Consider the following 12,356-nt stretch of genomic DNA (forward strand, 5'->3'; position numbering starts at 1 on the left):
GGCAGGCCAACGAGGCATAATATGGAATACGGTTCCGGGCAGCAAATGGGACTTGTTTCGATTCTGATGGCAGCTTCAGTGACGGCAGTGCTTCTGGTCATTGGAGGGGTAGAGATGAACCCGAGACCTGGTCCTACTGGTGCAGTGGGTCGGAAAGAGGTAGAGAAGATAGGAGAAATTGTCAAGGGCCAAGCAGAATAAACAAGAGATCTTCTACGGAAACAAGCCAGTGAACTGAGAGTAATAAAGGACTGTATGAAAGAGGAGCTAATAAAGGTAACAGAACTGGTGGTCCAGAACAATAAGGAAACAACGAGTTTGAAGGATAAGGTGAAGAGAATGGCAGAAGAGAACAAAGAATTGAGATGGCACGAAAAAGTGCTCAAGCAGGAAACCCGTAAGAAAAACGTCTTTATATACGGGCTACCGGAGGATCCCAATGAAGATATAGCAGTTGAAGTACTAGAGCTAATAAATGGAAGTCTGAAGGTGAGCAGCAGGGAAGCTGATATAGACGATGTTCAGCGACTGGGAAAGAGAATTCGTAAGCGATCAGTGAGAGTGATGCTTGTTCCAACCATAATGGCGAAGAATATCTTGGAGAGCACGAGGCACTGAAAGGTTGGAGAATATGGATGAAACAGGAAATGGAGAGAGAAGTATATAGGAACCAAAAACTGTTCGGGTTCCATTTGAGTCAAGCTAGGCGTTCTGGTGTCATCGTCTATTTAAGAGGAAATAAATTAGTGGTGGATTATGGCAAATGGAGTCGCATATGGTCAGTGGATCAGCTAAAGGAGATGGGCGGCAACACCGAGAGGAAAATGGCCGAGAAAGAATGTGAACTTAGCGGACGGCTGAGGTCAGCGAGTTTAGCAGCGGGACGTACGTCGAACGAGGAAGTGAATCAAACTGCTGACTCGGAGGACATCAGCAGGGAGAGAACTGCCGTGTCGACCTTCAGCGGGAGGTGATGACAGAGACTAGAAGTAAGGACGTAACGCCCAAACGTAGACGGGTGAGCCTGGCCAAAGGAAGGTAATTCAAAGGAGGAAGATTAGTACAGGTAAAGGGTGAGTGCACAAGAGGAGAGTTCTAGTGAATTAGGAATAACCAGGGTTACGAGGAGTAAGACTGGCGCCCAGAGTGAAATGCAGGGGAGGAAACAATAACTAGATCTGAAAATAGGTTGTGTGAAATTCGAAGGTTGTATGACTAAATTAGGGAATGAATCTTTTAAAGAATTGGTGGGAGGCTTAGAGGTACTTGCTTGGGTAGAAAGCTGGATGGCTCCGGGAAGTAAAATAGAAGTAGAGGAATTTAGAGTATATTTCAAGGAAAATCAAAAGAGGTTGCGAAGAGGTAGATACCCTTGTGGTATAATTGGCTATGGTGAGGGAGGAGGTAAACAAAAAATAGAACACATTAAATCGGGAATAGAGGAAATGATTTGCTTAAAAACAAAATTTTCTGAAGAGATTGAAGGAGATTTGTGCATTGGTTTCCTTTACAACACGCCTGAAGCCTCTCCATTAGCGAAGAAAGGCTTTTTTGATGAGTTAGCACTGGACATTAATTGGGTACAGGATCATTTTGAGGACGTAGGCATTGTATTGATGGAAAACTTCAATGCCAGGGTCGCAGACCATAGGCCGTTGTATGACAAAGTAGCGGAGGAAATAAGTATACATAAGAGAGTAAGTCAAGATAAGAGATTTAATAAAAATGGTGAAAAATTATTAGGATTGTTTGGTATTGAAGACCTATATGTTCTAAATGGGTGGTGCAGTGGTGATGAAATGGGGTACCTACCATATATAACAGACGCAAGGGGCAGTGTGATTGATATGGAATTATATTCACGGGAATGCGTTACCTATGGTTACGAGTATAAAGGTCGAGGACTTGGGAGAGTCACACCATTTACCAATTATTATCACAATAGAATATATAGAGGGTAAGCTTGAACGGAGGGTACGAGAAGTTGTAAACAAAAGGCCGATTGCAAAATACAGGTGGAGGGAGGAGCTAGGGAAAGAGTTTATCCATTATTATATAGGAGATAAGCGAAGATAATCAGGCGGTTTGAGCAGTGAAATTACTAAAACACACCATTAAGGTGGCGGGAGAGAAGATGCGGGTAAAGGAGGTGAAGAGGAAAATGGAGAATGGGTAGTACAATCATGACTGTAGGCATGAAGAGTTTGCAGTAATTAAATAACTATAGGCGTATAAGAAACAGTGGGGGGGGGGGGAGACACTCAGAGAAAGGAATTCTGCACTAAGAGGAATGGATATAGAGAATTGTTGTATGTATCAAAATCTGAATAGCTGCGGCAAAGGGTTAGAGCTGAATAGAAATTTAAACATAACGAAAGTAGGAAAGTATGGAGTACGACTAGGTGGTTATGTGGTAAGCAGGAAGCTGCTCGGCAAACTGAAATAAGTCATGCTGACTGGGTGGAGTACTATAAGATATTATAAGGAGGTGAGGACAGATGGAGACCGAAAATAGAAGGGAGTGGACTAGCAGGAGGATTGAGGATTGGTATGTACTGTGCCTTCATTAGATAAGGAAATGTCGGTAGAAGAAGTAAAATAGGTGTTAGAGAAAGCTAAGGAAGGTAAAGCAGGAGCTATTTCGGGGATATCAAACGAATTTTGGAAACAAATGGCGAAGAACAGACATATGTTAGAAAGCATTGTTAAATTATTTAATAAAGCATTTGAAGGGGGAGAATTTCCGAAATCATGGCAAGAGAGAGGGATTTTTCCAATTTATAACAAGAAAGAGAAATCAAGCACAAATAGTTATGGAGGCATAACATTGCTAGACACCTTAAGTAAAATATACACTGGGGTGCTAGCAAAATGGATTTTGAAATGCGCGGAGGGGCGCTCGATATTGGAGAGACTCCTTTCTGGTTTCAGAGACGGCATGAGAACATCTGATAATATATTAATGGTGCGAAAATTAATGGATAAATATGTAAACAAGAAAGGAGGAAAATTCTACATCACTACTTTTGATTTGGAAAAAGCTTTCGATTCTGTGAGTTGAGGGGCTGTGTCGGTAAAGATGGGAAGAATAGCGATGTCACACAAGATGATCAGAGTGGTAGAAAGCATATACTCACAGGTTAAGTGCTCAATTAAAGTTAAAGAGTGTAAAGTAATTGGAAAGATACTCTCCAAAATAGGGCTGAAACAGGGATGTAAGTTGTCCCCTACACTGTTATTACTCTTCATAAATGGTATTAATTTGATTCGAAAGGACTTATGTCGGGAGTTTACCCAAGTCTTGTGAATCAGGATATTCTGGGCCTCATTTTTGTAGATGATATCCTTCTACTCTCACTGACTCCTGCCAGTTTGCAGAGTAGTATAAATGAAATGATAAATTACTGCAAAGATTGGAATTTAAAATACAGTCAAAACAAAGGTAATGGCGTATAAAACAGGCTATAAGTTATCAAAGAATTAAAAATGGTGGATGCGTGATGCAAAATTAGTTGTTAAGAAATCAGAGTATCTGAGTATGATCATAAGTGGAAATGGGAAAGGGTCAGAACAAACAAAAAAGACCATAATTGAAGGGTATGTGCTCACTGTCAGCTATAATAATTTCGTGTGGCTATTTCTAGCAGAGTGCAGCCCTTGTAAGGTGGACCCTCCGATGAGGGTGGACGGCATCTGCCATGTGTAGGTAACTGCGTGTTATTGTGGTGGAGGATTGTGTTATGTGTGGTATGTGAGTTGCAGGGAAGTTGTGGACAGCACAAACACCCAGCCCCCGGGCCACTGGAATTAACCAATGGAGGTTAAATTCCCCGACCAGGCCGGGAATTGAACCCGGGACCCTCTGAACCGAAGGCCAGTACTCTGACCATTCAGCCAACGAGTCGGACACTGTCAGCTATTAACATGTTAGACAAAAAGATGTCAAAAACTGATTGAAGGGTGCATAAACATGTATTTAATGCAGTAGTTAAATCTAAGGTATTGTACGGAGCATATATCCGGGGAGTTGAAGGAAAATTTTCTGCACTTCAGGTAATCACATGTAAATTTGAGAAAATAATAGTGGGACTACCCATTTGTACAGCCAACTGTGGCGTAAGATTGATGTGCAGTGATGTAAGTCTTCAGGGAGATATTGCTAAAAAGATAATCAAGTACTGGTTGAGACTGAATTTGGGAGGAGGAAGCGAAATCTTACAACACCAAATGAAATATCAGAACCAAGAATACTGGATGGACGGGGCTAGGAATACTTTGGAAACGGTAGGAATTGGGTACTACTGGGAAAGGGCTTGCTTAGAGCAGCAAAGGATATGTAAAAGAATAGTCCGAAGAGTGAAGGAGATTGAAAAGCAATAAATTGCTTCACAGTGTAAAAATAAAAGTTCACCAGAGGAATTTTGTAATGTAAATGGGAGAATGAGGATAAATATAGTTAATATAACAAAAAGGTAAATGAGGGAAATAATATTGGTGGCTAATGGGAATACACACAAATAAACCATACATAATGAGCAAGGATGGTAACACATGTTCATTATGTTGCAAAGAAATGGGATAGCCACACCTAATAAAAGATTGTTTAAAGACAAGGGAAATAAGGGAGAAATTTATGGATGAGGGGAATAGGAGAAGAATTGACAATGAAACTCAATTGCATACGTTGTAAAATTATTGAACAGAGAGTGGATGTACGAGGGAAGAATTGCTAAACTATTCAACACTATTAAGGTAATGTGGAGAAGTAAATTGATACAGGTAGGAATTGATGTATGCTAGTTAGTGACGGAATTGTGCCTAAGGTAACCTAGACAATATAAGTTTGTTGAAGTATAGAGCTATTTGGTGCATAGATTATATTTATAGCAAATAAATAATGTATTATATTTAAATTGCATGTTCTGAAAAGACAATATTATTATTCAGTGGAGACGTTGGACGTGGTATGCAAGGGCTGAGGATGACTACTGTGGTGACCCTCACTTTGGGGTGTCACGTTTCCGGAGTATCCGATGGATCTCATGGCATGTGCAAGAAGTCTCGTGTTTCCTTTTCGTTTGTGTTTTGCTTTTTAATGTTTCATTTATTAACATAATGTTTCCTACATTCACCCCAGGCTATTCCTTCTATTATAAATTCCTAAATAATATATGTGTTAAAACTGATTTAAGATATTTCCTCACACTATTTTATTTCTGTTTCTAAATTCATCTCTTGTTGTTCTTGTTGTTGTTTGAGTCATCAGTCCATAGCCTGGTTTAATGCAGCTCTCCATGCCACCCTATCCTGTGCTAAACTTTTCATTTCTACGTAACTATTGCATCGTACATCTGATCTAATCTGCTTGTCATATTCATACCATGGTCTATCCCTTCCGTTCTTACCACCTACACTTCCTTCAAAAACCAACTGAACAAGTCCTGGGTGTCTTAAGATATGTCCTATCATTCTATCTCTTCTTCACGTCAAATTTAGCCAAATGGATCTCCTCTCACCAATTCGATTCAGTATCTCTTCATTCGTGATTCGATCTATCCATCTCACCTTCAGCATTCTTCTGTAACACCACATTTCAGAAGCTTCTATACTCTTTCTTTCTGAACTAGTTATCGTCCATGTTTCAGTTCCATGCAATGCCACGCACCAGACGAACGTATACCATGCATCACGATTTGCCATGACCGACTTAATTTCATTTGTTAGCCAAGGAGACGAAGGGTGAGAAACTCGAGTTTGCTTCTTTGGAGCGTGTTTGTCATACAGTCCTAATATTAAAGAGTTCAGTCTGTCAACCTTATCATCAATGTCATTAGTCAGTAGAATGTCATTCCACGGCAATTGATATGCTTCATTTCGTATTATCTCAGTATTAAAATGCTTGAAGTCTCTTCGCATTATGTACCTGGTTTTGTACTTTGGTGCCTTGAGAGAGTAACATAAGTATATGAGATCGTGGGTCTAAATACCTGGTACAGCAAGCTGTCCATGTTTTACCACTTTCTGCGGATTGTTTGTTATAATAAGGTCAATCAGTGTGTGAGACGTGTGGTTTATTCTGTGAACATGGTTAGTCGCGTCTAGTGTCATTATATTCTAATCCATGCAATGGAATAAGTTTTGTAAGTATGTTGATTCGTTACTTGTAACTAGGAGATTAGTATTGAAGTCACCAAGAATGATTATGTTTTCGTACAGCGGAGTTAACTTCGATAATGCCACTTCTAGGTCAGATATATGTTGTATGTCCGGCGCCTTGTATACCACTCCGATCAGTAGTTTTTGATTATTAACCAAGAGTTCAACAAACATGAATTCAGGTAGAAATGGAGTCTTAGGATCTGAGGTAATAATTATTTTACTTTTTAAGTCGCTACGGCAATGTATAGCGCAACCGCCCCCTACACGATTTAAACGACCTAGGCGATGTAACGTCATGTTATTCAGCTTTACGAGATCAGATTTGAGTGACTGCTGTTACCATGTCTCTGTTTCACAAATACAATGCAAGTTACTGTCCGGCTCCATGGCTAAATGGTTAGCGTGCTGGCCTTCGGCCACAGGGGTCCCGGGTTCGATTCCAGGCAGGGTCGGGAATTTTAACCTTAACCCTCCATTGCTACTATTGGGTCTGAGAGACCCATGGCGTTATTCAGTCTTGTTTTTGAACATGTTGGCAACAGTGGACAATGTTCATCTGTCTTCTAGCTTCTTATGTTATTGTTGTTAATAGTTTGGTAGTGCGCGCCAGTCGTGACGTTACCCTCCAGCTTTGTTTTAATTGTTTAGGGCTCCACAGACCCAACGGTAGCAAGCAGGTAAGTAAAGCACGGGTTCGCTAGACCCAGGGTAGTAATATTGTATACAGTTTCACTTCGCGCTTGTGTGTTTCTTTACCACAGTATGGACACAAATCCTGGCCCATAACCTCAGTCTCTATGTATATTACAGGAAACATGGATGAAACGGAACGTTTACGTATTCTTGAGATGCTGGATGGGCTGAATGACGCTGAGGGTACCGACCTTATGGAATCAGATGAAGATTCTGACGCTGATCCCGATTTTCAGATATCCAGTGAACATGAGACAGAGAGTGAGGAAAGTGGCAGTGAAGATAACGCAGCAGAAAGTAGTGGTACTTTATTTCTTGGAAAAGACAGAGTGACGAAGTGGAAGAAAGAGATGCCAAATCCTTGCGTTAGAACCAGATCACATAATATTATCTCACATATTCCTGGCGTGAAAGGAATTGCTAAAACAGTGAACTCCCCTTATGATATCTTGCACCTTTTTATAACGGATGACATGTTGACTGAAATTACCAGGTGTACCAACATTTACATCAAGTACACTATTCGGAGATATTCGTCTGCTCAGTCTTTCGTCCGAGAGACGGACATTGATGAAATTAGAGCTTTATTGGGACTATTATATTTAGGTGGGGTTTTCAAGGCAGGGCGAGTGAATGCGGAAGAATTTTGGAACAATGATGGTACAGGCTTAGAAATATTTCAGGTAACAATGACATTACAGAGATTCCGCTTTCTCCTGCAATCGCTGCGGTTCGATGAAAGGGGAACAAGAGAACAAAGAAAGAAGCTTGATAAACTTGCCCCAATACGCCATATTTTTGAGCTATTTAACTCCAACTGTAAAAACCATTACTGTTTGGGAGAGTATGTAACCGTGGACGAAATGCTTGTTGCATTCAGAGGCCGATGCTCCTTCCGGATGTTCATGCCCTCAAAACCAGCCAAATATGGCATTAAGGTCTTCAATTTAACGGATGCGAGGACAGGGTATAGCTGCAATTTAGAAGTGTACGTGGGTGAACAACCAGACGGACCATTTCGTATCAGCAATAAAGCAGATGACTTAGTAATACGACTAACCAGTCCTATACATGGAACTTCAAGGAACGTTACAATGGACAACTGGTTTACGAGCTACAAATTAGGAAACACATTGTTAACCGACTACAAACTGACAATTTTGGGAACTGTAAGAAAGAACAAGAAAGAAATCCCACCCGAATTCAGCAACACTAGAGGGCGGCAATGTTTTAGTAGTACTTTTGGATTCCAAAAGGACTGCACAATTGTCAGCTATGTGCCGAAGAAGAATAAGTGTGTGATTTTAATGAGTACTATGCACCACGATGCCAAAATTGACGAGAGCACAGGCGACACTAAGAAACCTGAGATGATTACCCTCTACAATGCTACAAAAGGTGGAGTGGACATAGTCGACCAAATGAGTGCCTTATATGACGTAGCGAGGACAACAAATCGTTGGCCACTTGCTCTGTTCTTCTTCATATTGAACATTGCCGCCATCAACAGCCTGATAATATATAAATCTAACAGTCAGAAAGACATAAACAGAAGAAGCTTTCTGAAGTCTCTTGGAAAGGAACTTCTGGAAAACCATTTGCAGAAGAGAAGTGACAACAAACACATTGCTTCAACAACAAGAAAACGAGCCAGATCACTGATGGGCGAAGAAGAACGTGAAAAGGAGAAAGTGGTAAGCAATGATCATCCAAAGAAAGGAAGGTGCTACTTGTGTACGGACAGTAAGTCTCAGTTTTCATGCGTTAAATGCAAAAAGTTCATGTGTCTCAGGAAACATGCAAAGTTCATTTGTAGAGAGTGCCTACAGTAACAACTGTGACAGGTTTTCATTATTTAGATTCTCCTGAGTGATATTTACAATGTTTTCTGGTGTCCTTAGAACTGATGAGTGTGAGAGACTAAACTGTATATGCAGTATGCCACTAAATTTGTAAACAAGTATACGAAAGATTTAGTAGTGAAAATTAGCAATTTTATTCCTGTAAATGATAAATATAGTAATCAAAAACCAAAACAGAATATTTCTTAACTCTATATAAATATGTTAATTTAATATCCTGAATCGTAGTTTCTTGTTTTTCCCATATAAAATGGGTAGTATGCCAACTGGGTCTGTCAGACCCAGAGTAGCAATAGAGTTACATTTACATACAGTAGCAATGAAGGGTTAATTGGTTAATTTCCCTGGCACGGGGGCTGGGTTTATGTGTCGTCCTCATCATCATTTCATCCTCATCACGACGTGCAGGTCACCTACGGGTGTCAAATCAAAAGACCTGCATCTGGCGAGCCGAACTTGTCCTCGGACACTCCCGGCACTAAAAGCCATACGCCATTTTTTAAAATGCAAGTTACTGTTACTAAATAGAGCCTGTATTTCGTCAAAGTGACAAAGAAGCGATTGTGCATTGATATGACAACACTGAAAATATTGTTGGTGGGGAGCTAACCTTTCGTTAAGAATGTCTCCTACCACAGCTGGTGAAGGGGAAGGTAAGGGTGAAGGTGGACGACAATGAAGAGGGATAGGGTCAATGACATCACGGACATGCTGTTCGGTATAAATAATTGACTCATTTACGTTAGCCATTGTCAACAGAAAAATTCAAACTACTCACCCTAGTTGTTTCATAAGCACCTCCAGAAATATTTACACAATCACTCTCACACACACTATCACATTCACATACACAAACATTATAAGCTATTATATCACTCATTGCTTTTCCTAGTCAATCTCGTCGCTCACATAAGGCTTATTAATTGTGCCATGCTGCTAACAAACATTTTCTGTCCATTGTCTTTCAAAACAACAATGCGGCCGTCCTGTGTCCACACCCGTCGGAGTCCGAAGTGATCACGTGCCCTGTTTAGAATAGTTTTTCTGATACCTGTCAGGGATTCTGTCAGTAGAAGGCCAGTTCCTTTTAACAGCCGCTTGGCCCTCCAAACTCTGTCCCGGTCATGGTAATGCACGAATTTTATAACTATAGGGCGCTTACCCGTAGCAACAACCTGAGCTGTGGTTCGTTTTAGCACTCCTAAACGATGGCAACGATCTATATCAGACATAGTTATATCTACATTTAACTTGCCCTTCATCGTGTTGATAACTTTATCGTAAACGTTCTCTGCCGGCTCCTCTGGAATACCATGCAGCACTAAGCAGTTCCGCCGGCTGTAATGTTCAGCTTCATCAAGCAGTTCGGCCTGTTGTTCGAGGCGCTGTTCAGTAAATTCCAGTTTTTTTGTTATGTCTTTCAGCTCACTAGACACCTTTTCTTGGAACTGGGAGAACTCAGCCTTTAGCCGCTGCAGCTCATCCGCGCGGCAGGTGCAGGTTGCGACGTGTTCCAAGCAGCCTTGGAAGTCCTTCATAACATCTTCAATAGACGCTACACGACGAATAGCTTCTTTCGCGGACATACTGAAAGATGCTTCAGGCCAATGACAGTTTAGTTACACTGAGAACATTCTGTTAATCTTGCTAATTAACGAGATTTACTGGAGAGGCGTTTCACACAACAGTAGCTGTTGGCGCCATTTTTCTCTACCTTGACATGTGTATACTGTATGTAGCAAAAATCTTATCTTATCTTATCTTATCTTATCTTATCTTATCTTATCTTATCTTATCTTATCTTATCTTATCTTATCTTATCTTATCTTATCTTATCTTATCTTATCTTATCTTATCTTATCTTATCTTATATTAACACACTCTACCCTTTAATTGGTCATGTAGCAAACAACCACCTCGGCTAAATCGGCGGCATCTTCTGGCAGAATCGTGCACCTCAGAGCAGCTCAAGGACTATTCTTGTTGACATTACTAGCGGTTATCCAGGAATACCTAACTACTCGAAATTAAAGGCTTGGATATACTAACTGAAATTTACTTAACATAGAACAACAACTTCGGGACGGCAGGATAATACGAAAATAAACAGCTATAACAGGAACGAAATGGATGTATAATTAAGAAAATTAATATTTTCATTATTACTAGGTCGCGCGACTTCAGAATAATTTGACATTAAGTGCCTGAGTGGCTACAGGAACGGAAAACCACACTTATTTCTTACTAGATAAACAACAGCAACAACAAGAACAAACTGAAAGTCCCTTATTACGCTTCCATAAACAATCGTGTTGTTATCCCCCTTCGATTCTGTAAAGTATAACTGAACGACTATCTAAATTTACCCCATGAACGATAAAACAATACTAGTTCGCCTTAATTAAGGCTGGCCACTAACGTGATATCAACGCAGGATAGGTTTTCCGTCACCTGTACCCTTAACTGAATCGGAATAATCTTCTGTTCTATTATGGACCGATCACTATTATTGACTGGTTTTTAAATTACGTTACTGGAGCTGATGACCAAAATATGAACCCCCCCCCCCAAAATTAGAGTATGATGATTGAAGATTATTAAGTTAGACATGCATCTCTTGTGCTAAACAATTCTAAGATGGAATCTATATTTTCCAGGTTAACTTCAGGCATATCACCTAAGCTTATCTGAACACTCGAGTTGCGATTTTAACTGAATAAGTGAACACTGAACGACTGTCTGAATTTATCACATGAACAATAAGACAATACTAGTCTGCACCGAAGAAATGGTACCCACTGAAATAGTTAATTCCACAAACACTTAGCTCTAACATTTTCATTACACTGTTCATTATTTTGTTGGGATCAACTGTTTGAACAATCACCATTGTTCATGATGTGTCTGTAAGAGAAATCCTGTCTACATCTAGTAATTTACCTTGCTAACATGTCAATTCGTGATTAAAGAAAGAGTGCAGTAAATTTATCCATCTGAAATAAAATCTTCGTCGGTTAACATTAGCGAAACATACATAAAAAAGCTGAATACGCGTGCTGCCAGAATAATCATACACATTGATCTGAATTATAAAGCAGAGACGTATTCGAGAAAAATAGCGTAAATACAACAACTGTGGAATGAAATGTTATGTAACGGGTAATACAATTTAATCCTATAACATAATCGGACATACGAAGTCCGCTAATAGGTTTGCGTAGAATAACGCATGCGAGTTTGGACTGCTTTATTGTGATTCGTGGTTGTATTTGCGTGAAGTGCATAGTGAAGGCCGCGTAAACGGGCCTCAGGTGGAACCCTACAGCACAAACACTCAGCAATCATATTAAATTCCGCTGCAAACCAAATTCCCTCAATTCAGAACCTCATTCCCCGTTCCACAAAACTGTCACGCTAAATCTAGCAAACCTCTCCCCCTCATCAGCTGAATAGGAGTAGGAACATACATCATTTTTAACTTTAACCATTCCCCTATCCTATACACACGGCAGACAGTGCCTAAACCTTGTGAACACAGTCCTCCAATTATATGTAATCCTAGTCATTACACATAATGTGCAGATAACAGAAATTGTTATTACGTCATGTAACAATTAAACACATGCTCCCTACTATGAGGAT

This window comes from Anabrus simplex, chromosome 2, assembly GCF_040414725.1.
Source record: "Anabrus simplex isolate iqAnaSimp1 chromosome 2, ASM4041472v1, whole genome shotgun sequence".
NCBI lineage: Eukaryota > Metazoa > Arthropoda > Insecta > Orthoptera > Tettigoniidae > Anabrus > Anabrus simplex.